The 27,221-nt window shown below is 40.3% G+C and overlaps 1 protein-coding gene across 1 annotated transcript in view; it reads left to right on the top strand.

Moving 5' to 3' along the window:
* Nucleotides 1-27,221, top strand: part of ARHGAP6 (Rho GTPase activating protein 6) — a 319,928-nt gene that overhangs the window by 113,685 nt on the left and 179,022 nt on the right. The window lies entirely within an intron of this gene.

Below are 27,221 nucleotides of genomic sequence, written 5' to 3'. Positions count from 1 at the left end.
AGTAAGTCATGGAAATCAGTTTCAAAGCATCATAGTTTAATTACACAAAATTATTCCCCTCTTAATAAGCTTGCTAAAATGGAGAATTATGTCTGATAGGTAAGGCTGCATAACAAAAAGATGTGTGGTGCAGGAATGACAGAAGCTTTAGGTGGTGGTGCTTTAATGTCTCTTCAAGTGTCAAGATACTTTGGTAGTAAGTGTCACTTGCTGTGTACAAGTCAATACCTTCCTTCCTCCCATGATCTGCAGGTAAAATTAGTCTTTTGCAGTCTTTTGGACATTTGGAAGCAAACACATCTAGAGGTTTAGGTTTAGTTTTGAGGGTCTGAAAATCTGGATATAACCAGAAACTGATATTACTTTTCCCTGTTGCTTGCTTTTTTTGAAAAAAAAAACACAACATGAAAAACCTGGAATGAAAATCTATACCACTGCATAGGATTTTGTGGTCTTATACTCTTTGAAAATAAGCTGTCAGAAAATCAATCTTCCCTGTGGTATTTCATTAAACCAAATCAGTTCTGAGGCATGTAGAACCAGAGAAACCAACCTTACACAAAATTGGAAGTTCATTACATTTATTTGACCTTCTCATCAATCTTTAGTTCTCTTTACATTTTGCAAATGAGTTAAACTTGCTTTAACATCACCTCATCTGTTTCTCTGTTACTGGCTGTTAGCTAGACTACTATGCAGTAATATTTTTACATAGCTTTATTTAAGTTTATCTTTCAGCTGAAGTGGAGTTCTTTTGCTCCTTACTGTTATGGACAGAGTGCTGAAATTTGAAGTTTCAGACTTGTGCTTCATGGTATCTAAAGTTACAAGTACGTCTCCCTACCAGGATATTTTCCAGCTGAAGTCACTCTTGGCGAAGATGGATGGTCCAGAACAGAAGAGATGGTACATTGTATAAAGCAAAACCTCATTCTATACAGCATCTTCTTTTTCTCCAGCACTAATGTGAGAAAGCTGATTGAGGTCAGCTTTTACTTACAAATAATTTAGCATGCTAAATTATAATGTTTATATCACAAATGTTTACACAAGTTTAGTATTGATAATATTTATCCAAAATTTAAACCAATGAAATTATAGCAAAAATTAGCAAGTGGGGAAAAATAATGATAAAAGAGAAAAATGAAACCAACAGCTCATTTTCTTGGGAAATATTTCTAGGGTTTGTATTCTGGGCTGGAATTAGTAGAAAGCAAAATAAGGGCAGGATTTCTGAGATTTCTGTATGTGGGAGAGAAAAACAAAATCCTCACCTTTTAAATTGGATTTTCACCTCCAAGTTTCTGCCCTTTCTAACCAGGGGGATTTGAGAACAGATCACTCCTACAAACTGTGTGAACACAGAATTTTCTGATTAAGTAGCCTAACTCAGGTTGTCCTTTAGCACTGGCCTCCCCTTCCTCAGCCCTTCAAGCTGCCACCTTCTCTGCTGTGCCCACCACTGTCTGTGGCCTCAGTGGGCACTGGGCAGGACTGCAGAATGACCCATTTCACAGTGCAATTGGCCCTGGGAGCAAGCCTTCCTTTGACACCCTTCCATGTTGCTTTAACTCAAGACTGTGGGTGTAGATTTATTCAATGGAAAGAGGACCTAGCTCTTATTTGGCCAGGTATGGGATATGTCAAGTGGGAGGTGCCATGGCCCAACCCTCTGGTTGACACTTTGAGACTGTATGTGGATCACACTGTTTGTGTGTTTTTAGCTTTGCAGTACATATGCCCCCAGGCCTACACCTGTATATACTTCAAAGGTGAAATAAACCAAGATGTGCCCTGAGGCTAAAAGGCATGTACTGTCTGGATTCACCATGCCACGTAGCACTTGAACCTGCATCTCTTCTTGGCTTTGGACATTAAACTTAAGAAAAATGAACCAAAAACACAAAGAAAAATAATAGCTAAGCCTATGGAAAAAAAGAGGTGGATATGTCACAGCCACCCAGAGTTTGTTTTCATAACATAAAACCAAGAATATGTGTGGCACGAGGGCATATAGGGGACACTGAAAGTGCAAGAACATCTGGAGGGCTTTGCTGGGTCCACCATGTGCTGCATGTGTCAAATGTATCAATTGGCTCTAGCCATTTATATTCTTACAAAAGCTTTGGTGTGATTAGGAGTTTCTAGTTTCCATTTTCAAATAGTTCTAGCCTGAATGCAGTGTTTTGTAGCAAGACAATCCAGGTGACTTTCTCTTATTTGAAGCAAGCATGATTCATCTCAGGTGATGAATAGGATTACATGAGTGGGATTTACAGTATTGAATAGTATTTGGAGATGGGCTCGGAAATACTTTAAGAGGAGTTTCCTGATTGTGTCTCAAGAATGTACACTAAGTACATAAACAGCTTTCTCCACCTTCACCCTTTCATGTGAAAACAATACAGCCCTTCAGTCAATGTGTACAGGGAGATTATTGCCCTTCTTGGGTGGCTCGAGTCTTTCACTTAGACATACAGAATAAATGGTATGGAGAGACTTCCTAATGTTGCTGTCATTATTCACAGTTTTTTTCACAAGAAATCTTTAGAAGGAAGCACACAATTTTAAAAAGTTGGCTCATCTCATTTGAAATTAAATATTGTGTGAGAAAATCTTATTTTCATCTGCAAACTGACTGCCTCTAAAGTATTTGTGCACTGTTAAAGTTTTGCTAGGAAGCAGGAAATACTTTCATTCCTGATGTAGATTTTTTTTTTTAATTCTGAGGGTTCAACAGTTTCAGTCTCAAAACCAATTCTAATATTCCTGATGCACTATCTTAGACAACACAAAGCCACATGCTGCAAAAGTTATTTCACTGTACTGAGGCTCTTTCTTACAGGTAATAAATTAGTGCTGACACTTGTTATCTCTGAACTGTCAGAAACTAACTGGTGTAAATGGGTGAGATGATTCAGGTTCAATATGATTAAATTGAAAGAACTCAGGTATTCTTAAGTGCAATAATTTGCTATTAACTATTATCTCTGCCTCTACAGCTGCTCTTTTTTTTTTTCTTTGTTTCAGTTCTGTGAGGCACTGAGAAGTGTCAGTACAAAAAGGCAATAATAAAAAAATATTGTATCTTTGCAGCAAGGTTATTCCCCAGGATCTGCAATCCAGTTTTTCAAAATACATGTCAGTACTTAAAGATACTTACGATAAACTGGTCTCACTAAGGACTCATCTTTTCCTCACTGCTACATAGATAAAGTAGATTCCTTTGAGAAAAAGAAAATCAGCTTTCAGGATAACTTCTTTAGAAGGAGGTGAAGGAGTTAGATGGACATATAATTAATGTTGGGCCAGGAGCTCTCCAGTCATTCTCCCTAGAAAATGGTAGCTATATCTCTAGTGATCCTTACCTAGATGTTCCCCTGCTGCACTTGTCTGCCATGACTTTAGAAGCCCAATGATGCTGCTCAGCCAGCCCTCTCTCAGATGGTGCCAGGCCATCTAGCAGAAAGAAATCCTAATTCTTTACAGGGAGAGTAGCATAAGGCAAGAGGACAAGTTAGACAGATAGTGGTAGGGGCACCCAAGCATCATCTGGGCCCACAGGTTCCTTTTTCACCAAAAAAAAAGTTGTATGGCTTCTATTTAAGTCTGATTTAAAACTGGTTTTGCAGGCAGCGCAGCAGTAAAGTTTTAAACTGCTTCACTGGCACTGGTGCTCAAGGCAAAATGTCTGGCAAAGGGAAACAACCTTCTGAAAAAATCTGAAGTGGTAGTTTTTCTTCTAAGTTCCTAGTGTCATCTCTCTGTGAGGTCAGGCAGGAGTTGGTGGTCACCGTGGTGGGCTGAACAGGGGTGTACTGCAGCCCTTGGTGGCACTTCATTGTTACCTGCTACATAAAACTGAACTTTGGACTGGCTTTAATTCACTGCATCTTCTGACTTAGGTAGATCAGCTTAAAATACCATGTCTAGCATGTAGTAGAAGATGCTGTGGCAGACCCTGCTCCAGCAGTCTAAGAAATTATAGGTCCCTTCCTTCCCACTTCATCTTTCAGCTGGAGATGGCTGCCCTCAGCAGCAAGAGTAGAAGAAAAGGTTTATCACTTGAGTGGAAACCGTCAAATGTTGGCATAAAAGTAGCTTCATCAGCAGTTTTAGCTGAGCAGCCAACATCCTTCCAAATCAGCTTTGGCACAAGTGCTCCTGCAGTGGAAATAATGACAGCTGATGTAAAAGCCATGCTCCTACTGACTTTCTGGAGAAGACAGAGGGGAAGGGAAAAGGGGACTGAGTAGTCCCCACTGGTGGACAGGCTAGTTAAAAGAAACCTTTTATCTGTTATGGTTGTGGTTGTTCTGAAAGATGACTTAATGAAGTATTTGCATGACCTTTTCCTCTAATAAGACGTTTTTTGATGTATATAGTTCTTAAATTGGTCTTAACATTTTTTTTATTACATAGAGAATTGTTATATAGAATGAGTCAGATTAATAGGAAAAAAATCTGGGATGAGTAAGGAATTGGCTAGTGGGGATATGACAACAGTTAGTGCTGAAAGCAGAAATGTTGGCTGGAGAGAACTTACTAGAGAAATTGCTGTTGGTCTTGGGACCAATTTAGTATAGTAGACTTTTGGAATAAAAGAAAATCTGTACTAATGAGATATGCTGATGACTCAAATCTTGATGTTGTAATCAACAGTAAGGAGGATTAAGATATCCATTTCTTAAGGGGAAGGAAGGATCTGGATAATCCTGCAAATCAAACGAATGGAAATGATGTGATATGAGGAACAGAGTGCCTAAGGGGGTGAAATCAAGAGTTTGGCTGTTTTGTTTAGAAAAATAAAGCCTGAGAGGATTTGGTTCCTACCTGTCTGAAGGATAAAAATCAGGGAACTCTTAGGACTGTTTCAGTCAAGGGCTGTCTTAGTGTATAAACAGGTGACCTGAAGGAGAACACTTTCAGGACTAAAAATTAGGAAAAAAATTCTGTCAGAGGAGCAATGCTTACCTAGTTCTGCCTGTGCACTTGGGTAATTTACGGAAGGTTTTGTGTGATGTGGATGCTTATGAGAGTAGGAGTCTGCTCTTGAGATGCATAATTCAGTATTCTTTTTCCTGGTTGAGAATATCTGGAAAAAAACCCTGTTGACGTTATCTTAAGATCTACTCATAAGCTGCTCAAGCTGCTTACTTCAGAGCATGATCTTTCCCCTTACTTCTGGTAATTTCCTTAGGTTGCTGACAAAGATGATGTTTATTTGTCCCTGGGTTTCCAAATTAACAGCCTGCTGCTCTGGGCTGTGAAAGGTCACACCTCTCTCTGCTCTTGTTGCAGGTTGTCAGCAGAGCTCCTTCAAAGCCTGTGAGTCAGAGCTTTGCAAGTGCTCTTTGCAGCTCAAAGGACTAGGGGTTTACCCAGTTTTCTATCATTATTCTTGTACTTATGAGAGAAAAGATTCCCATCACAGGAAAATGTGCCAGGTGTCTGAGTATTTGGGACTAAGCCTGTGTAGCCACCTGGGCTCAGCAGGAGGCTGTTGTCACCATCCCACAAGATAGGTGCTGACTCCTCTCCCTCTGAGATGGAAGAACATCAAAGATTTGTGAACTTCGAGCAGAGGACTTGTATGTAGCATGGAACTGCCAAGTGCCATGGCAGCAGAGAACAGCCAGGTAAAATAACACCTGGGTTAGGTCAGAGAGTATTTAGATCAGGCAAACATTTTTGTTCTGTGGGGTTTCCAGGACTGCTCACCTGAGAAGTTGCATCTGTGAGCACAGTGGGTCGAAGAAGAAAGCACAGAGCTTTGCTTGTTTAGAAGCACATTCTTAGTCTTAACTCTGTTCCTGAATTGATTTTTTTAATTTCCTGACAAAATAATCTGAGCCCTTTAGATGTAGCTGGAACCATATCTTTTGGAGCTCTGGTGAGCCACTTCTGTATCTATAAGCCTCTTGGACAGGCAAAAAGAGGTCTACCAGTGTGGTCTGTGTTTTTTTTCCAAGTTTTTTCCAGTCTTTTGAGTAGAAGATGTGGAATGATAGTGTTCACAGCCTGAAGATGACCCATTTGGATTTCTGTTTTTATTGCAATTTTCCTGCACCTCATACATATAATTCTGAAAAGAATTTTGACTGATCCAACAACTGAGCAATCTCATGTGTACCAAAGGGCATCTCTGTGCATGCACATGTGTGCATTGATGCTGACCACAATGTTTAGGAGAATTTTTGGTTGAAGAGTTCTTGGATGTTGGAATCAAAATATCCCTAGGGATATAAGCAATTCCATTGCAATTTTTGATGGAGGTGAAGTCTGTTTTTCCCTCCTACCCACCCAGAGCAATAGGTAGGCTATGAACAAGGCAGGCTGCTTGATATGCTGAGTGACAGTCATCCAGGGAGGTGGAATGACAGCCTGTTATTTCTCAGAAATGTCTGTTCAATGCAGTATGTCACCCTTCCAGCATTTCACTCCATTTTAAAGAGGAAAAAGACAGAAATACAGATTTTTACAGAAGATGGATTCTTGTAATTCACACACATCTCTAATTCTTGAGTTTTTTCTAAGAATTGTAACAGGAAAATTAAAGTATTGTATTAGAAAATGTTTTGTTGACTAAAGTAATCCAAACATTCTTAACTCTTACTGAGCACTGTTACTTTCTGCCTATGCAGCTATATATGTGTATTTACCTGAATATTGCTATTGAAACTACGTATAGTAATGCACCTAAGACAGCTATAAAATGAAACCTTTCAAGTAAATGGAAAGTTATTTTTCTTTTTTTCTAATTGATCTGGGACTCTAAATTAATGAACATTCTATAAATTATATGCTTCCCAATTAAAATTGTGCACAGAATGAAAAGATGAAGCCGAATCAATGAGCCGAGGTCAGTTGTATGGAGTTCAACAAAACCAAGTGCTGGGTCCTGCATTTTGGTCACAACTACCCCATGGAACACTATAGGCCTGGGGAAGTGTGACCTGAAAGCTGCCCACAGGAAAAGGAGCTGGGGGTAAACACCCAGCTGAATATGAGCCAGCAAGTGTGCCCAGGTGGCCAAGAGAGCCAACAGCATCCTGGCTGGTATCAGGAACAGTGTGACAGCAGGAGAAGTGATCGTGCTCCTGTACTTGGCACTGGTGAGGCTGCACCTCGAGTACTGTGCTCAGTTCTGGGCCCCTCACTACAAGAACAACATTGAGTTGCTGGAGCATATCCAGAGAAGGGCAATCAAGCTGGTGAAGGCTCTGGAGAACAAGTCGAGTGTCTGTGGGAACTCGGGTTGTTTAGGCTGGTGAAAAGAAGATTGAGGGGAGACCATATGGTACGTACAGCTACCTAAAAGGAGATCATAATGAGGTGGATGTTGGTCTCCCTAGTAAAAAGTTGTAGGATGAGAGGAAATGGCCTCAGGTTGCACAAGAAAAGGTTTAGATTGAATATTAGGAACACTTTATTCACCTAAAGGTTAGTCAGGATGTGTGGAACAGGCTGCCCGGGGACGTAGCTGAATCGTCATCCCTAGAGCTATTTAAAAAATGTGAAGATGTGGTGCTTAGGGACATGGTTTAGCACCAGACTAGGTAGACTTAAGTTAATAGTGGGACTCCATGCTCATAAGGGTCTTTTCCAAACAAAATGATTTAATGAGCACATTGAAAAAAATCATCATTTTTGTTTAAAACATGTATTTAGGATTATCTGGGGAGGAACCAGTATTTTAAAAAATCATTTTCTGTTCAAATCAACTGATTCATCATTCTGACAGTTCAGTTCTCTGTCTATTTCTTCTTACCTGCAGCCCCAGACAAAGCCCAGCTCTGACTTTGCTACTTTTACTCAAGATCATTCTCTTTCCAGATTTCTCTAGATGTATACTGTTCCTTGCCTGGGAATTTTGTCAGGGTAATAGTTGTGCGTTTTTCTACAGCTCTTTGAAGTGTCCCATAGTATGAACTGAACTGCTAGGTAATCATGTAGAACTGGATTCAGTTAAATTTGCTGTTTCATGTTAGCCTTGGTCTCAGTGCCATTCTTGTGGGTAAATGGATATACACTCCACGCATCTCTTTCTGTGTTTACTGACAACTTCATATACTGGTGGCTTTACTCATTTTTTAATTTAACAACTACAAACTTGCTGGGCAGGCCCATGTAGACCCGGTGGGTCTGATGCTTTCAGGAAATGCTGGACTTATTGCATCTGCTCTAAGCAGAGCAGAAAGTCCCAGCTTGTGCAATACCCTTCTTCACAGTTCTGTCGTGGTACAAGTGGTCTTTTGTGTAAGGCTGTGGTTTCCAGTGAGATATGCTTTGAAATTATTAAACTTCTTGGGACTCTTCAGCACCTGGTAGTTACTGGACAAGTTACATTATCAAATGTGATTTCAGCTGCATAATCACCTTTACTATTGCCTCTTCCTCTCAGCTCTACAGAAATCATGTTCTTACTCATTGCCCCTTCTGACAGATTAAATAAATGAAACAGCAGTGAAGTGTGCACAGTGGGGACACCATAGCTTAGAAGACTTTAACTTCAGCAGTTAGGAAGTCATCGCTAACATCACCTCTGCTGTCTTGGGTTTTTTTGTTTGGTTGGTTGTTTAGGGGTTTTTTTTGGTGCATGTGCACATATGATGTAGCAATCCTAGTGATCAGTGGGATATTAGCAAAGAAAGATTTTGCTCCAAATCCTCCCTTGAACATTGGCACAAATGCATCTCTATTCCAAGTGGAGAGTAGAAAGGACCTGAAATGGCAGACTGAGCTTTGCTGTGCAGCCTTAAACACTGCTTTATAGCTTTAGAAAGTTGCTCTGAATTTGTTTGATTTTTCTCTTCAGCTTTCAAGCCCTTCTGATAAGTGAAAGTCGGATTAAAGTTGGAATAACTGGCATAATTTGGCTGAAAAAATATACTTACTTGCTGTTGGAGAGGCAGAGATGTTCTGTTGCAACACAACTGAGTAGGACCCAGTACATCGTGACCTGAATCCTGCTCAGCAGCACTCAGTGCTTCTGGGATATGAGTGATTAATGCCTAATAAGAAACTAGCTAAGAAGACCATGTGTGATAAGAAACAGCCCTAAAGTTGTTGCTACAGTTTTGCAGAGCAACAAAAAATTTGAAGTTTGTTCTGTGCATGGTAGATGCCTGGAATGTCATTGCAGCTCTCACTCCTCATTCCTGCTCTGACAACTCTACAGTCAAGATAAATAGAAGGTTGATCCTTGAAACTTTAAAAGAAGGATGGCAAAGTGTTTGAGGATCTGTAATTGGTTTACTTTAGAGAAAAACACTGGATTAAACCAAACATCAGGTATGTTCTAGCTAGTATTTGGGGCACTTTAGATACCAGCCAGGACAAAGGGCTCCCCCATGGTGGTGGTTGATGTCTTAGCAGGCAGGTATAGCTTAATAATTTGTACTATATCAATATGGCTTGCAATTCTGTAACTATTCTTTATGTTAATGCTGGACATACATGTCCCGTCCTTTTAATTATTTTGTTGTTTGCCTCAGTGACTTAGGTGGAGGTAGGCTACAGAGTCTAGATAATTGGCCAAAGTATTTTCCTTCCCAATTCACAAATTTGTGCACTGGCCAACCTCCCTGTCCCACTCCTCCTCAACACCACCTCCAAAAAAACCCAACAAACCCAACAACAAAACAAAACCCAAAGAAATTCATGCATATGCAACTATTGCTTGTCTAACAGTAACAAGACACCAAGAAGCTATACAATACTTTACCTCAACGCAACTCAAAGGAAATAGTGCTGCAGCACTGTACCAATGGTGTAGCAAAGCTCAATTCAATGCCTAAGGGATCTAATTTATTTAAAAATTAATCTAGTTTCATTTACTCTCCCTCTCATAGACATAAACACCAATATCCATGTGTTCCAGTAATCTGTCCAGTATTCAGACATGAGGATACATGCGTCCAGGTAGCCTGGTCAGGTTTCCTTGTTATTACAGATAAATCATCTGGGTTCTTCATAGCTGACCATGTGCTGATTTCTGGCAGGGATTACTGTCTGCTCTCCTCCTTCTATCTCGAGCTGCCAGGCTTTGCTCACAGTCTTTTGTCTCCTGATCTGGGGGTCCTGTCTGTGCAGTGCTTATCCTGAAGATGTGCTAACCAAGATACCACCAGCTGCCATTCTCACAGCCCTTCCTCTGCTGCTCCTGAGCCAGACATTCCCTTCCATTCCCCATCTGTACAGGTCTTATCTTACCTGTTACAGTTCTGTGTGCCTCAAAATGCCAGCCTATCTTCAGTAAGGTGTCTAGCACTGAAGGATTCTGTCACTCTGCAACTGTAGTATCATAAAGCAGAGATGTAGTCAAAGTGCATTAAGTCTGAAGTAGAACAGCATGATCTTCTTGCCATGCTTATGCACACAGTCAGTAAGTAGGACTCCTGATGCTGCTTTTGTGTCAGCACATCCTTAGGACAGTCAAGATCAAGCTTTGATAATGCAGTTCACCTTACATTTTTCTTCATTCACCTTTCTCACTGATCAGAATTCGTTTCCAATTGGTAAATGCAACCCAGTGTTTTCCTATTTTATGTATTCAGTGCCATTATTCTATTGCTGTTATATTGCAGAAGTTGCTGTTGTGTTTATGAGGGTACACAACCAGAGCTGCTCAGAGCAGAGTTGCCTGACTTTACTCCTGGCAACACAGGTACCAGTGCATTAATGGACCCTGATGCATTTCTCCACTTGCTGTTAGACATACATAATGGGAAATAGATTCTTTTTCCACAAAAACAAACAAAAAAAAAATCTCCTGACAATTAATTAAATGAGGTAGAAAAAAATTAAAAATAAAACCAAAACAAAAATATTTCTGGCTCTTAGTCTGCAATACATTAAAATATCTGCCATGATATTTTAATGCAGCTTTTATTCCCCAGGAAATTACTCATTTTATACCAATGCACTGAAAGCAGCTTGATTGTAAAGCTGCATATTATTTTATAGTAGAATATGCACCTTGGCTTGTTTGCTTGAGAAAATATTAAAATTCTAAAAGCTATTACAAAGGGGTGTTCTGTTCTTGTGGCCTGATCAGATGAACTCAAAGAGCTTTGGGAAGAGGTCCTGAAAATTATTTCATAATTATCTGTACTTCCAGGCAGCAAAAGAAATTCTTGGGCTTGTACAGGGAAGAAGATTGTTCTTATAGCTTTTTTATATACTTATCTTGGATTCTGTCAAAACACTCTAGACAAAATGTACTTGGAAATTCTTTGTAGTCTCCCTTGCTTATTCCGAGGAGTTAATCACTGTGTAGACAAAAGCCAGCGAAGCTAATTCTTAGTGTCAAACTCTGCTTGGTCATTTATTTGTCCTTTTATAACTAAGATGATGGTAATTCCAATGTGTATTGTTCACAGTAAGTTTAGGAGCAAGGTCTGAGAGAGCAGGAAGCATTGCCCAGCCAGTGGCTGGGGTGTTCTGGCATGGAGTATCTCCCAGGTCATCTTTGCTGCTTGGTGTGGAGCAGTCCTTGTCACAGGGACACAATGTTTGCAGCAGTGTCTCTGGCTCAGGATGCATCTCTGGAGAAAAAATGATGAGTGCTGTAACTTAATGCAGCTCAATATGTAAGTGCCCAGGAAGCACAGAGGTTATTTAAAAGCATCCTTATCCATTGAACCCCCTTTATCTTTCTCTGGCAGCAGCTTTGGAGCATTCTGCAATATGCATTGTTTTCCTTTGTTCAAGTGGTTGATTTGTATTTATAAAAATACATTTTTATGATGCAGCATAGAGTTGCACAGAAAAAATCTATAGGCCAAAGATATGGTGTGGTTTTTAAACTATGCACTCTGAAGTTGGATGGCTGAAGATACTGCTACTCAACAGGTCTGCTGGAAAAATGCCATCACCCCCTTAGCTCTGCTCTAAAGGTTATATTTGGTTTTATTTCCTATCCTGATTTTAACAAAAATCATCAGGATTACCCAAAGAATTTTTCCTGACGGCACAGAAACACATTATTCATCTAGAAATAAAAAACCCACATTACTTTCTACACATTCACCTGCCCTTGTATTTCTCAGATTTTCTTGTAAAGCCAGATTAGCAAAAAGACCAAGGATTATGTTAGCTTGGATCATCTGGGCATGAATTGGTGAGCCTGAAGGCCTGAAGGAGCAGCCACTTTCTGGAGAGGGGTGATGAAGGACCACTTGGGAGGGGTAACCTCTTCCTCCAGAGAGCAGCCCAGTCCAGAGTCCTTCTGAAATCCATTCACCCACTGCCTTGTGCCTGGTCTCCACTCCACCTGTTTTTACTAGACTATACAGCTTTAGAAAGGATATTTTGACACACCTGTTGTGACTGCTTTAACCTCTAACTTCTAGAAATAGTCACATCTGACCAGAAACTGAGTGCACAGGTCAGGCATCCATCAGTATCTTTCCCATTATAATTTGAAGCACTTGTGTGTCTGTGAACTATATCAGTGTCTTCAGCAAGTTTTTTTCTAAGGATTGAGTGCACAGTGTTTTTGAGGCAATTATGACTGTGTTATCACTATGGAAATGTCAGACTGATACACTAACTGAAACATTTAGCAAGTGAAGAACTATTTTAATTTGCTACTGATAAAGCCATCACATTTCTTGAAGAGAGTCGTGTCCTCTTGAACATGCAAGTGATGGTTCCCGTGACCTCCTCAGCGTCCTTATTCTGTCCTCTCCTGCCTACGTCCTCTGTCCTTGCACTCCCCAATTCATCCATTCATTGGATCCTATGTGTACGTTTGTCTTTGGGAGTCAGCTGCCCCTGTGAGCCCACAGAAGGAATGGCAGGACCTTTATTTGAACTTCTCATGGGGGAACAAGTTGCAGAAGCCACTTCTGGATTAGTTTGCAGATGTATTTATTAATGACTTTTTATTTATATTATTTATTTATCTTTTTTTGAGGAGCAATACACAGAAATAAAATGACCAGACTTAAACTTGCACAGTATCTTTTTCAGCTACAGTTGCACTCTGATTTTTGAGAAATCTACTATACATCCTTTTGCTTTGTGCAGGGTCTTTCTCTCTATACATGTGAGTGCTCACATGGTTGTCATCAGGACCCAGTCCCTCCTCAGCTTATTCTCTGTGCACCTCTGCACCTGCTCCTCCAGTTCATAGTCTCTGAGCAAGGAGACCAGCAGCTTTGTTTGCAAGATCTGAAATGTTTTCTTCTCTGTGATCATCATGGGCTAAGTATACATGAAGGGAGCCTTTTGGAAAAACTGGACAGTCTGTGTGCTCACTGACTGTTTCTAGTGGTCAAAATTAAATCTTCTTGACTACTGAATAAGTGTTTCCATGGAAAGTTCACTGTGGTCTGGCTGATAGACTTTGGTATTATATGTTGAAGTAATTTAACACAAATCTTCTCCTGAAGAAGAAAGGTTATTGAATAAAAATGAAAGATCCAGTGTGTATTCAGGATTCCGAGACTGTGCCATGTTAGAAATCTTACTTTTGTTAGTTTAGAATTTGTGTAGACTCTGTGAATCTGGAAACACTTGCAGGAGAGCTGGAGGAACATGAAAGCCACAGGGTGAACTGCTGCTCTGGAAGTGGATTTTCACTGCACCTTTAAGGACTGCTTGCTTTGGGAAGGTGGTTGTGTCCTAATTACCTAATTATCCTAGTGATAATTTCATGGTGATTGCTTCTTGCTTACTTAAAGTTCTAAAATAGGTTCTTCCTGCTGTTGCAGCAATGGACCTAAAGCAGGAGCTGGGATGTGTGCTGTACTCTGTCAGACAAGGCTGGCAAGGCTCATCTCTGAGTTTTATGCAAAGAGCCATGGGAGGATGCTCTCCTTGCACAGACTGTGCAATCCCAGAATATGGAGCAGCAGTGAAATATGACTTCAGGAAAAAAAAAAAAGCCCAGTGTTTTAGATCTCTTGTTTAATTTAGGAGCTAGCAGTTAGCAAAAACACCCTTTAGCTTGGAAAATGTGCTATGATAATTAGTGAGAAACAAAGAATATGGGACCCCTGAATACCATTTTAATTAAAATCATTTTTCAGAGAAGAATAACATTTTAAACCCATTCTATCTTGGCAGCCCTGAGAGGAGTATTAGTAGCAATATAAACTAGAAACTCTGACAGTCACCTTTGGAGAAAGAATGGTTCGAACTGCTGGGCACAGTCAGATATGGCCTTTCTAGATCTATGTGGAGCTGTAACAAAGTTACTGCCCTGCTCCTAGAAATTCCTGATTTCTCAGTCGAGTAATTGAAGATGTGAGAACTTACTGTGATAAAATGAGTTTGCTTAAATCCCGGAGCTGAGGGGGTGCTGATTTCTGACTGAGGTGAGGTAGCTAACAGCTGTGGCCAGTAATTTCAAACAGCTCTCACTTGGTTGCTTAGAATTGCCTAATTATAGTTTGAGTCAATTAAAAATCATACTTAAACTGTCATTAACTCACGTTGGAATTGAGTGTGCTGCCTTCTAAATTAACTTTTTTAAATAACAACAACAAAAATACATTCCCTTTATCCTGCTAAATCTTTTTTTCCATGGATTGCATTATTGTATGTTGTCAGAGCAAAAATTGCTAAAATACAGAAAATGCTGGCATCCAGATCCAAGATCCTAGGGCAGCTTCTCTTTTATTTGTTTCATAAAATTTTGGCAAGTATATGAAAGAAAATATTTATCTTTATTGTTTGTGATTCTAAGGGCCCCCTGTCTACTCCTCCAGACTTTTTCTTCACTTTTGCCATCAGTCATCAAGTCTGTGGCTTTTGCTGGCTAACTGGCTGCTGGGGTTGTTTTGCTTCTCCTTTCCAGGGGCCTCTGACTAAGGACCCTCCAGCTTTGAAGCGTCAATTCTAGTAGGAAGCTTAAGCTTAAGCAACATAAGTTTTGTCATGTCTTTGTCCAAAAGCAGCCTGACAGCTCAGAGGCTTCTCTGCTCATCTGCTACGTGCTGACCTGCCCTAAAACCTGGGTGGTTGGTTTATGTCACCATTGGTAAAATAAATCCATGCATGTTTATCCAATCTTGTTATACTATAATAATTTCTGCTTTCCCAATGTCCTCAAGACTGTTGATACAGTGGAAAGCCACTGTGATATGATGTGGTGGGGTGGTAAGAATTACACTGTAAGAAAACCCCATAAACATAGAAAAACTCTCATTTTTGTGCAAACACACATACTTCCTAACCATCACCTTTTGTTAGCTGAAGGCTTGGGCTGTGCATATATTCCTCAAAGAATGGTTGTGTCACTGTTTAAACACACAGTCACTTGTATGTATCTGCATGAATGTGCATAAGCTTATGTGTATAAGCACAGCCTTTGGCTTGGAGCATGCTTTGGGATGCCAGCAGCTACAAAAGGTTTGAAAACCACGTAAGATGGAGCATTCAGCTCTTTGGTAATGATGCATTCAAACTGCATGTGAGAAATGCTCTTAGCTTGTGGTTGCTGAGAAGTCCTGGTGAATCACTGCTGTCAGCAGCAGAGCTGTGCGGGTCAGGGAGGTTTTTTTGGGTCTTCTGCCTCTATGGGAGAAGCAGATGTGGGAGCTGGGAGTCAGCAAAAGGTGACTCAGTGGCTTTCTCTGGGGCAGGACAAAAATCTCTAGTGGGAGGAGAAGAAATCATACTATGAAGGATTGGGTGGTAAGGGGATTAATGGTACCTGAAATACAAAGGTGTGATTAGGTCAGTATTTTACCTATGTGATAAAAATAGAGGAGGGCGAGGTTGTCTCAGAGCTGGGCATATCCCCTGAGCCCAAGAGATACATTATTGCACTGCATCCCACAACACCTATTTTTGATTAATGTCAAACTGGACAGTAATAGAGGGAAAATTACTCTTTACTGGGGGTTTAACAGATGTGACATTTGTTAATGTGCAATGAGCGAGGCTGATGCCGTAGCAGATAGAAATCCTTGGAAAATTGAGTGAATCACTGTAACTGTTAATGAGTTTCTCAGGGATCTCCTCTATGCCTGGTAAGAACCTTTCTTTTATTAGTTTGAGACCATTAGAACAGTTTATCTGCCCTTTGGGGCTTATTAACATATGCCAAGAACATCAAGATTGTATCGGGAACATAAAATGAGAAATAATAATTTAGGGACTAAAATGTAGTGGCCTGGGGGAACATGCAGACTGGTGACGAGTTAGAGTGGTAAACCAAATATTACTGGGGCTTTTCTTTCCAACTATGCCACAAATGGCTTTGTGGCCAAAAAACCCATTTAACTTCTTTATGCATAAGTCTATAATGAAAGTATTCATGTTTACTGATCTTCAGTGTGTATCAGGTCTTTGTTAGTGAAAGGCTTTGGGTTATTTTAGCCACAAATATTTCCATACTTTTCTGGATGAAGTGGTGCTTTATTTTGCTAATATGTTGTCTTCTTTCATTCAGAAAGGTTTTTCCTTACCAAAAGAGTACTTTTGTGAAATGAATATTTATGAATGAGTGTCTTAAATTATATTTATTCCATTCCATCAACCAGTAAAATGAGGATCTGGTAGAAAAATGCCTATATTTTTTCAATCTATGTCATTCACTTGGATTACAGGATTTTTGCCATAGTGAGTACCCCAGACTCTGTGCACACCAAGTATCTGTCTTGAGCTCTTCATGTGTTGCTTTAGTGTGCTAACTATGTGGAGAATCAAAACAAAGGCATTACAGGAAGAGAGGGATTTGAAGGTTGATGTCATATCTCTTCACACATGTATATATAGACTGCATCACTGCTAAATTCTTGGGGCTATTTTTACAGATAAATCATGGACTATATGTAAGCAAGTTGACTGATGTGCTTCTAGCAAGAGCAAAACTGAATGTAACTGAATGTAACTGCAATGGATTGTTACACCTTAGCTTACATTATATTGTAGGAAAAAACCCCCAGCATCTGTTAAGACCAATTAGGAAAACAAAGTAATTTGAATACAAAGACATAAGAGCAAAGAAGATTAATTTCTTCACATTTGAAGGAATTTTTAAAACTTTTTAATAACAAAGCATTTAGAGAAAGGACATAGATTATTTTAATGATCAGACATGTAGTGACTTGGGTTTACAAGCTCCTTATTTATGCAATTAGCTGTAAAAAAACACAGGGAAAGGAAATCATATCTGGACCTTCTTCTGTAGACAGGTGGTCTGGGTTTCCTTTCTATGTATAAAGCAGTTGAGAACAGAGGATCTGTCAATTCTGTCTTCTCATTTAAAGTTTGTCCCATTATAACTGTAATTTAAGAGAGAACAAAAAAGATACTAAAGATGCTTAAGCACTTGTGAAATAAAATATTTAAACTTTATATTTTCTATTGACTTTTGGAAGCCACTACAAAAAATAATTTAAAATCTCCTATGTCTGTCCCACAGAAGATGTGAGAACAAGCTCCATTGCCACTGCAATGGCATAAAATGTAACTCGGTGGTTCAATAATAGGTCATGACAGTAAAACTGTTTTCATAGAGGCCACATAGTTTTTGAGCAGAATTTAGGATGCCTACTAACTTCACTTGTCTGAAAGTTGAGTACTGATTTACTTTTGCTGTCACAACAGAAAACCAATTTCATTAATCATCTGAAAAATGAGAGCATGTATGTCTTTTCAACATATGATTTAAAAAATTCCTTCTTTTGTCATTGCCTGACATTATAAAAGTATTGCTATTTCTGTCCTGATATTTTGGGATATGCTCTTAATATCAATATGACAGAATCTATCTGAGTATATATGGATGGATACTGATAGAAGTGAAGAATGTTTATTTAAGAGCCTGTTGCTTCTGCAATTCTGAATGTTTTTTACCAATATTTTTATTTAAAAGTAGAAATTCAAAGCCTTTGGTAAAGGATATACTCTTACCTACATGAAGTGTATGGTTGGCTGAAGTTAAGATACTTCTGTGGCTGTTGTTTTCTCTCCTGGTCCTTTACAGTGTCCACCTGATGCAGAAAACCAGAGCTTTCGGTTTATGAGTTATTTTTCCTCTTCTCTACTTTACAGGGGCAATTTGGAAATATAATTTAGTGTAATGAGTCACAAGTTCAGTTTCATGAAATCCCATGAAGGTCAGGCAAACCCAGCCATCACTTGTCCCACTTGTCTCTCCAGCTTCCTCGTTTCCCTGTTTCAGTCAGGGTAAGTCACCTTGTGCTGGAGATTTGGAAGCAATGTTTGGACATGACCAATTCCATCAAAATAGGCCTAACTGGTGCTTACATTTAAAATTAATTTGCAGATTTCATCTAAGCTGTGCACCTCTCTGTTGCTGTTGGATAAGACCTGGGGGGGATGGCTTAAGCAGCATATCAGAGCTGCAGGTTCTTCCAATGGGTCATCATTTGCTTCAGTGAGGGTATTAATGTCTTGGCAGATCAAGTAGTGCAGTCCTGCTCACACTCAAGAAAAGAACCCAGTGCTTTATTACAGGTGGGCACAGAGAAGAGGAGGTGTTGGTGCACTATTGGAGTCAGCATGGTGAAAACAGCAAAGAGAGATAATTATGGAGTTTGTCTGAGACCTGCAGGTGTCTTGTTTTCATTATCCAGCTCAGAAGCACAAATTAAGAATTATGAGTTTTTTGCAATGCTTAAGGAAATGATATAACCTTTCTCTGCATTTGTGAATCTCCAAGAGTGGCCAAGCTTGCACAGGCTACATGGCCTTCATAAGGTCTATGTCCTTGACAATGTATTTGCAGGGTTGTTGATTTAGGCTCTCATGTTTGTCCTGGTTTACAAATGCAAATGTTTTCTCAGATATTTAAAAAGCCACATCCCTGTTCTAAGTAAAAACTCTCCATTCTCACCCTTCTAATTATATAGAATAAACCCTTTCCAAAATTTTAGCTTGAACAGAGCAGCAAACATAAAATAAATCACATATCCAATAATATATCCATCAAAGAGCCTATTAATTGAATAATTACATCTATAACATTTTTACAAAACACTATGACATCAAACTCTTCACTTGTATTCCGCCTCTTCTCTCTCTGGCTTCCTACAGAATTTAAGATGTCAATAGATCTGAACTAAAGACCAGAATCCTTTACATCAAGAAAATGACCACAAGTGTATTGGAGTTGAGTCACAACTCCCAGAATTGTTCTGGTTTCTGGAACAAGTCTATCGTGGGACAGGTTCCTGAGCTGGAGCCTGCAGTATCAGAGTTTCCTCAGCATGCTGGGTGGTTCATGCAAACAAATACCATCTTGTCTGGCTGCAGTTTTGAAGATGGTATTCAAGCCACATGACAGACTGCTGTGGATGCTTTTCAGTTGCTGTAAGATGAACAGGCCAAATCAATGTATTGTATGGAGATGGTTGGTATCTGAAAACAAGATCTGTAGCTTTTTAGTATGAACTCTTCTGTACAATGTGAATTTCACATGCCAGGTCTTAACTAAAAGGCACAGCCTGAAACCATAACGGCAGCAAAGAAATGAGGATGTCCTCATCCATCTTAGCTTTGAAGTCTAAACTGCAATTTAAATATTTGTTACTGAAACATTGCAGAAATATTGGAACATCCGGCAAATTGTTTTATTCCACTTTAGCTGGAAATGTTGATATTTGCCCAGTTGACTGATTGTTCCTTGCGTGTGTGAGTCTAAGCCAGTGTTATGAATAAAAAATAATAACAAAGTCATAAAATAAATTTAGGGCAACACTGGCCATGTTCTGCTTCTGAGACTACACGCAAGGAGTTAGTGAGTTTTCTAACCAAATATTTCACCTTTAAAATTATCTTTAAAATAAAAGCTAAATATATATTCTTTACTGAAAAAAAGAATACATGCTCTAATTATCTTTCCCTTTCACTCCTCTGAATTCCCCCATTCTCTTTATTTCACAGACACCTGAATAAAGAAGTCACTGCTGTGCCCACATTACTTAGGAAGTGGGATGTGGAGATATTGCTGCCGATGTTGCCTCCAAATGCTGCTTGGGTTTGCCATTTTGGGTTAAGACTGAGCTGCTTCAGAGGTGCAATCTAGGACTTCAACCCCACCAGTCACTGCGTTGGATAAATGTACTTAGATCTCTGCTGCTGTAGGTGTGAACATTGTGTTGTGCTGCTGTGGGTGCTACACAGTGAAGCATCCACACTTTCTGTCTTTTTCTCTGTTCCACTTCTTCCCCTGGGGCCATGACTGGGGCTCACCTGGCCACCCAGCAGAGTTATGGAGGGGCAGGTGCCTCCACCTCTTACCCTGTTTCTGTTCCACAAACCCTTGTGAATGAAGGCCTAGGGGGAGGATGCATTTTCCCTTATCCTTTTTCTTTCACAGTTTTTGCTTTGTATAATAGGAAGGCAGCTTGTGGTATGCCAGGAGCAGCCAGGAGAGTTGACCAGTTGCTGTCCAAAAGCCTCTGCTGTGCCCAGTGCCTTGTCACATGTGGTGCTTTCTGGTCCCATAAACAGAGACATTGTGTGGCTATGTGTTTGGAGACCGCCTGCCAAAACAAGGTCCTCATTTGATTACACCTCTGGTGTCAGCATGATGCCAGTATCCCACCTGCTGCCAGGGATTTGTTGATGGGGACAAAGCAGAGGGACAACTTTTGGGGTGGTTGCAGCCCAGCAGGGAGGTTGCTGCTGTACCCACTGTCCCTCCTTCCCATGCCAGCTGTGCCCTTCCTGCCTCTGGCAGAGAGAAACAACCATGTGTGTCAGTGTGCCTGTGTTTCTTTTTCCTTGGTTTATATAGTTCCTGGCCCATAAAGGACATGCTGCAGTTTTAATGGGTACTTATTGCAGTGGCTTTTGGCATGGCATGGGGAAGTCCAGCTGTGTATACTGAGTGTCAGACAGGTTTGCTTTCTCCTGTTGTGCTCCATTAGGATTAAAAAAGAAACAAGGAGCACTTTGGTAATTCTTATATAAAAAGCAGATACCTACAGTTAGTAGCTCATGGGTCTGAATTAGCTCTGTGGGAGGAGGAGATTGTTCCAAGAAGGGGTCTTGGCGAGGCAGATAGAGCCAGCTCCTTTGGAAACCCCAGCAGCACCTCAGTGCTGTGACCTGGTGCCAGCACTGACTGATAAACACATCAGCTTCAGGCAGGGGAGCAAAAGGGGGAGTTTGGTCTGAACCACAGACTAGTTTTAGGAGAAATACATCTTTTTTTTTTCACTCCTACTCTTTGTATTCTTTATACCATGGTATTGCCATTATACAGAATGGGATTTTTGAACTATTAAACTTTCCATGCCTATATTCAGTAAAAATGAACAAGTTAAGTGGATGTGACCACAACTTCTGTGCAGCTGAGGCTGAATGCAACATGTCCAGGAGTTTCTTCTATCTGCAGTGGAAGAACAAAATTTAGCAAAACATTTTAGAGGGTTAGCAGAAATCTGCAGTTTCAGTACAGAATTCTGCTACTCAGACTCTTGAAAAATCAATAGCAAGGTATGCACTCATTTTTTTACTGAGAAAGTTACAATTTTCTTACAGCAACAAAATTAGCATTGAGAGCTGGCTCCACGCAGACATTCATATGCTGTCATTAGTCGTGGACTTGAAAAGGAGTCTGCCTAGGTAACTAATTTTCTCTGCATTACTGCAAACCTTGTTATTTGCTCATGTATTTTTTTAATGGATCCTTTTAAAATCTATTTCAACTGTAAGACTTTGGGCTGAATTTAATTTTATTAGTACCCTTCAGCATGGCTTCCAATACAGGAGATGGTGGAAATTCAGTTTTAAATTAATGACAGTCTTGCAATTTCAGTACTTGCTTGGCTTTGAGTGGATCTGCCAGAGAAGATCAAATCATGTGAGTGATCTTTCTCAAGTTGTTCCCTGCTTCATCTGCAATCTTTAAACTGGGGCTAATTATATTCATTGTAGAAATGTCCCAGGAGTTGCTAAGTCTTTAAGAAGTCTGATTTCATGAAGGCAGAGATTCCCTGAGCAGTGATCTGAAGTGTCACTTGTCACAAAGCTGTGATCTTGCACGGGCAGTGGAAATGCCATCTTACACTACAGAGTGAGCTGAGTGATTTACCTCATTCTTTTCGGACTGTGGCAGTGAGGAAAACAAGCACAGCCTGGAAGCAATGCTAACTCTCACAGCAACCACCTATTTGCTTCAGACTGATGTCCCTCTGGATATCTCAGCTAGGGACAATCCTTAAGTGCTGTGAGGTGCTCCAAATCTAAGATAGCATTGCAGAGCCCTCTTCTCTCCACCCTTATTATTACTTCTCTTGCTATTACTGGCATGTCAGCCAGAAGAGATTCAAAATATGGGGCAAAATTAATTGAATCTCACAAGCATCACCTCATTAGGTGGTGTCCAGTTGATGCTGAAGGTCATCTGAACACTGCTGACAGGCTGATGCATAAACACTGTCCATGGGAGGCAAATGATAATTTAGTTTCCAACCCTGTGAACCCATCTTTTTGATCTGTGTTTCAATGCAGCCTAGACATCCAGCTAATTGTACTGGCATACAGCTTCTGAAGGTTTTCAGTATGAAAACTTATGACCAGAGGTGCAAAACAGAGTCTGCAAATAGGCAGAGGATTCAAAAACATCCTCTATGCAGCTGAGCACATCATTGATGTACTTACCATCTTGAGTCTCAAGAGTACAATACTGAACTTTTGGGATAGATGAAACACAGCAGGCTAGATTTATGGATTCTTGTGCAAACTATAGTACCAGTGAATAAAAATAAATTTATCTACAAAAAAAATGCTTATGTTAGCAAATCCACCTTAAAAAAACGTATGCTTTAGGTCCTGAGAGTTACAGTCTTAGGAAGGTACTTTTTATTAAATATATCTTTTAATGTATGGATGTGTATTTTTAATGACATATTTTGGACACCAGGCATTTATCTCTTTGGGAAATAAAAAAACTGGCTTGCTGAACTTTTGAATAATCACTTGGTTGTCACCCATTCTAAAGTTATTAATACGATTTACAAGTGTTACTGGGAGAGTCAGTTTGGAACAGCTTCAATACCTAATGTGATGAGAAACTGCAATCAGTTGCATGATAATGTAATGTTTTTCTCAAATTCATGCTGTATAACTTTTCTGGAACTTACTTCCTTTCATGAAAAAAAACCAAACCAATTTCTGTCTGAAATTGCTTTGGCAACAAGAATCATAAAGTCATGGGATCACAGAGTGATTTGAGTTGGAAGGGATTTAAGAACATCTCGTTCCAACCCCCCTGCATGGACAGGGACACCTCTCTCTGCACCAGGTTGCTCAAAGCCCCATCCAGCCTGGCCTTGGACACTGCCAGGAAGGGGGCAGCCACAACCTCCTTGGGCAATCTGTGCCAGTGTCTCATAGCCTTCACAATAAAGAATGTATTCCTAATATCTAACCTAAATCTACCCAGTTTAAATCTACCCTCTTGTCCTATCCTGTAGCTCTCCTTTCCTGTAGGCCCCCTTCAGGTACTGGAAGGCTGCTATAAGGTCACTCCATAGCCTTCTCTTCCCCTGGCAGAACAACCCTAGCTCTCTCAGCCTGTCCTCATAGGGGAGGTGCTTCCACCCTCTGTTCATCTTCAGAGCCCTCTGGGCTTGCTGCAACATCTCCATGTCCTTTTCTGTGTGTGGGCTCCAGAACTGGACACAGGACTCCATGTGGGGTCTCACCAGAGCAGAGTGGAGGGAGAGAATCACCTCCCTTGACCTGCTGGCCATGCTTCTTTTGATGCCACCCAGGATAAGGTTGGCTTTCTGGGCTGCAAGAGCACATTGCTGGCTCATGTTGAGCTTCTCATCAACCAATACCTCCAAATCCTTCTCCTCAAAGATTTTCTCAATCCATCTTCTGCTCAACCTGTAATTGTGCTTGGGATTGCCCCATCCCGGGTGCAGGACCTTGCACTTGTTCTTGTTGAGCTCCAAACTAAGAAGTCACCAGACTAATCAAACCCTTTGGCTTATGATGAATTTATTAGTGCCAAGGCCCATCTTACACACACACACACAAAAAAAAAAAAAAAAAAAAAAGTAAAAGGATTTTTGTACATCAAAGGCACAGGAGTTCCTCAGCTCCTTGATATCCCGGACAAGCACACTCGAACATTATGAGCAAATTAGCTCTCCAAACTTGTGTGCTTTTGAACCCATTGCTGCCAGAAAAGTCCTCTGGATGAGTGGCTCAAGTAGGTAAGGATCACCATTTTGGGATAAAGAAAGGCCTGGAAAAACTACTATCCTTTCCAATATATGGCTCAGATGCCAAGTTATGCAGCAAAACTAAGTTAAATAACCTATTAACTTTATAAGCCAGTTTACTCTTTGCATTGTTGATTCACAGCTGCTCACTAGGTATCACAATTTGTCTTTTGTGAATTTACTTTGTTTCATTTTTGAAAACTTATTTTTCAGCATCATTTTTCTTCATCTTAAAAGTAGCAGGTATTAAAAGAGAGTCCATGATATCCCTTACTTTCCTAGGTATCAAGTTGTTAAAGAAATGCAGACTTTAGAAACCATCTGGTGAAGCTTCCTTGGCAAGAGCCAGACTTCTGTCTGGCCTCAGCTGTGGTTACTGTCCTCCTCCGAGGCTTAGAATAAGAATATGGCCTCTGCCCACTCCATATTAACTTAAATGCCTGACACAGAGGAATGCTGAAGAAAACAGCAGGGTGATTAAATGTTCTCAGTAGCGTGTTGCCAATGGGATGCCTTCAGTGCCTTTGTGCTCCACCTTACATGATGGGGAAAAATGTGCTGAAACCAGAATTAAAAAAAAAAAATGTGCTGAACCATAGAGGCCCTGCTTGCAGTCACAAGTATTTTTTCATCTTTGAAACAAAAATGCTGGGGTTTTTTGGTTTTGTTTTGTTTTTTCATTGGTTGGTTGGTTTATTTTTGTTTTTTGTTGTTGGTTTTGGTTTTTCTGGGGTTTTTTGCCTGTTTCTTTTTTCTTCCTCTAAGGGTAGAATCTGTTTCTCCAAAGCCAAGACTGAAAACAGGTATTAGTTGACAGCTAAGAAAAATTCCCACATTCCCACTATTTAAAACAATTCTTAAAAGTTCTTTCAGGACAGAAGAAATTAATTATGTTTTGCTAAAACATCTTAAACCTGGTGGGAATACAATCTCTCATTCCTGACAACTCTGCTTCTCTCTCAAGCTGTCATTTTTAGAGGCTCACCCTTTTTCTGAAATACTTTCTAGGCTAGACACTCATTCCTCTGCTGACTTCTATTTATCTATCTCATTTATTTATTTTCCCTTCCTTCGCTACGGAGGAAGGGAGTGTCCATTTCAGGTTCTGGTTACTTTTTCAGTAAACTGTGAACTTACACTGTTTGTGTAGCACCTGGCAGGGAGAGGTCTCTGGTCATGCCTGAGACTCTCTGATACCACAGTGGTGCTAAAGGAATCACATCACCCTGGGAATATCACTGCTGGAAGGAGTTCAGGGAGGGCACTGATTCCATGAATTTTCAATTCTCTGGCTTCCAGAGAAGTGATCCCAATTTACAGTCATTCTCTGCTGCAAGAGGGGACGAAGAAGTGCTGAGAGAGTTGTGTGGGCCAGGGAGAGGTGGGAGAGTCTCTGTGGGCACTTTGGGAGATCAGCAGCCACAAAGACACCTCCCACCTGGTTTGGGCTCAAGGTCCCTCTTATGTTAAGCAAAATCAGCGTTCAGGAGGCTGCATCTTGTTAATGTGGCAGCTGCTGTGTTGGTAAATTGGTTTGGAATAACTTCAATATGAGAAGTGTGATGAGAAAAGTCATTTTACGATATATTTCAGGAAAACCCAGAGGGACTTTGAAAGGTAGTCAGGAAGGGAAAGGATTGCCAATAAAGAAAACTTTGCATCCAGCTTAGAGGGGGAATCTGCATTGCCCTGTCTCCTTTTCCATATGTGTTTATATATAGGTATATACAAACAGAAATTATTTGTTCAGCATGCTTTGGTGTCCAATCAACAGCTTTTATTGTAACAGTTGAATTGTTCTAAGATGTGCACTTAAGTTCTTGTCATAAGACAGGCTATCTTCCTACCTCTTCTATGTACCTAGAATCATTCATGGCATCAGTTTTGCAAGTAGTTTTGACTGAGGAGCAGTTCTGGCACCTCTGAGCTTTCTGTGTCTGAGTAAATTTTTTTTGTCTCCAATTACAGCAGTTTATACTATAGTTCTGCAGCACATTCATCCTTCTACATGGGTACTAGCTAGAGGAAAGAGTGTAAAAATTTCAGTTTAATAGGATTTTGTGGAGCAACCTTTGATGCATGACCACATTGACTGGAGAGGACAGAAACAAAATATCATGAATGATGTGGCCGAGTTTTGGCTAAATCTGAGCTGGGTTGTTGGGTTACATTTCTCAACTCCATATTTCTGTTCTTTGCAAGTTATATGGAAAAGCCCTCATTTCCCTGCACTTGCTTTCTCCTCAAAAGGCTGTGTGAAGAACTCTGCATGAAGCCAAAAGCAATATTAGGCTTTGGAATCAGCTTTCAGGATGTGCTGAAAGTTGTGTAATCAGCACCTTACCTCTCAGAAATTGAGTACTTTACTCTCCTACATCTCATAGGCATGCAGGGCCTGGGAAAGTTGGTTTTTTTTTTTTTTTTTGGCTACTTGAGAGACCTAACTAGAGAATTAAATGGTCTGGAAGTGTATCAAAAGTTTCTCCACCCTGTCTTCAAAGCTAGGCCCATCTTGACATCAGAACCTTTCTACAGGCTTTTAGAATATTTTTAGGGAAGAGTCAAACGAAATTTTAAAAACATCACAGTGACTAGAGGAATACAGTAGAAAAGTGCTAAATAAGGTAATGATTGCTTGTGAGAACATAAGGGGAAAGCAGTTACAATAGAGTAATAAGCACAGCACAAGAAACGTGCACAAGTAAGGGAGTGAGCTGCTGGCAGTACTGCATTGCCCACAGGAGAGCTCTGATTCAGGAAAGGGGCTTCCAGGCAATCAGAAGCAATGCCTTGTGTTCTAAGCTTCAAAACCCCATTCTCCTTAGAGATCTCAACACTGCTGTCCTAAAATGAATGTGCATTCAGAAAGCCCCTTAGCTCAACATAGTCGTATTTCTACCTGCGTTTGGTGAACTGAAGCAGGAGTAACCATAACAACCTGCCTGAGGACCTATAGAGGTGCAGTTTCAAATTACCCTGAAGAAAGAGGCAGAAACTCTTGAGAGTCCAGAAGCTGCTTCAGATGTTCTTCAGCTTCCCTTTCTTCAGATG

This window comes from Heliangelus exortis, chromosome 1, assembly GCF_036169615.1.
Source record: "Heliangelus exortis chromosome 1, bHelExo1.hap1, whole genome shotgun sequence".
NCBI lineage: Eukaryota > Metazoa > Chordata > Aves > Apodiformes > Trochilidae > Heliangelus > Heliangelus exortis.
Note: the sequence above shows the minus strand (reverse complement) of the source record. Positions and strands in the feature narration are given on the sequence as shown.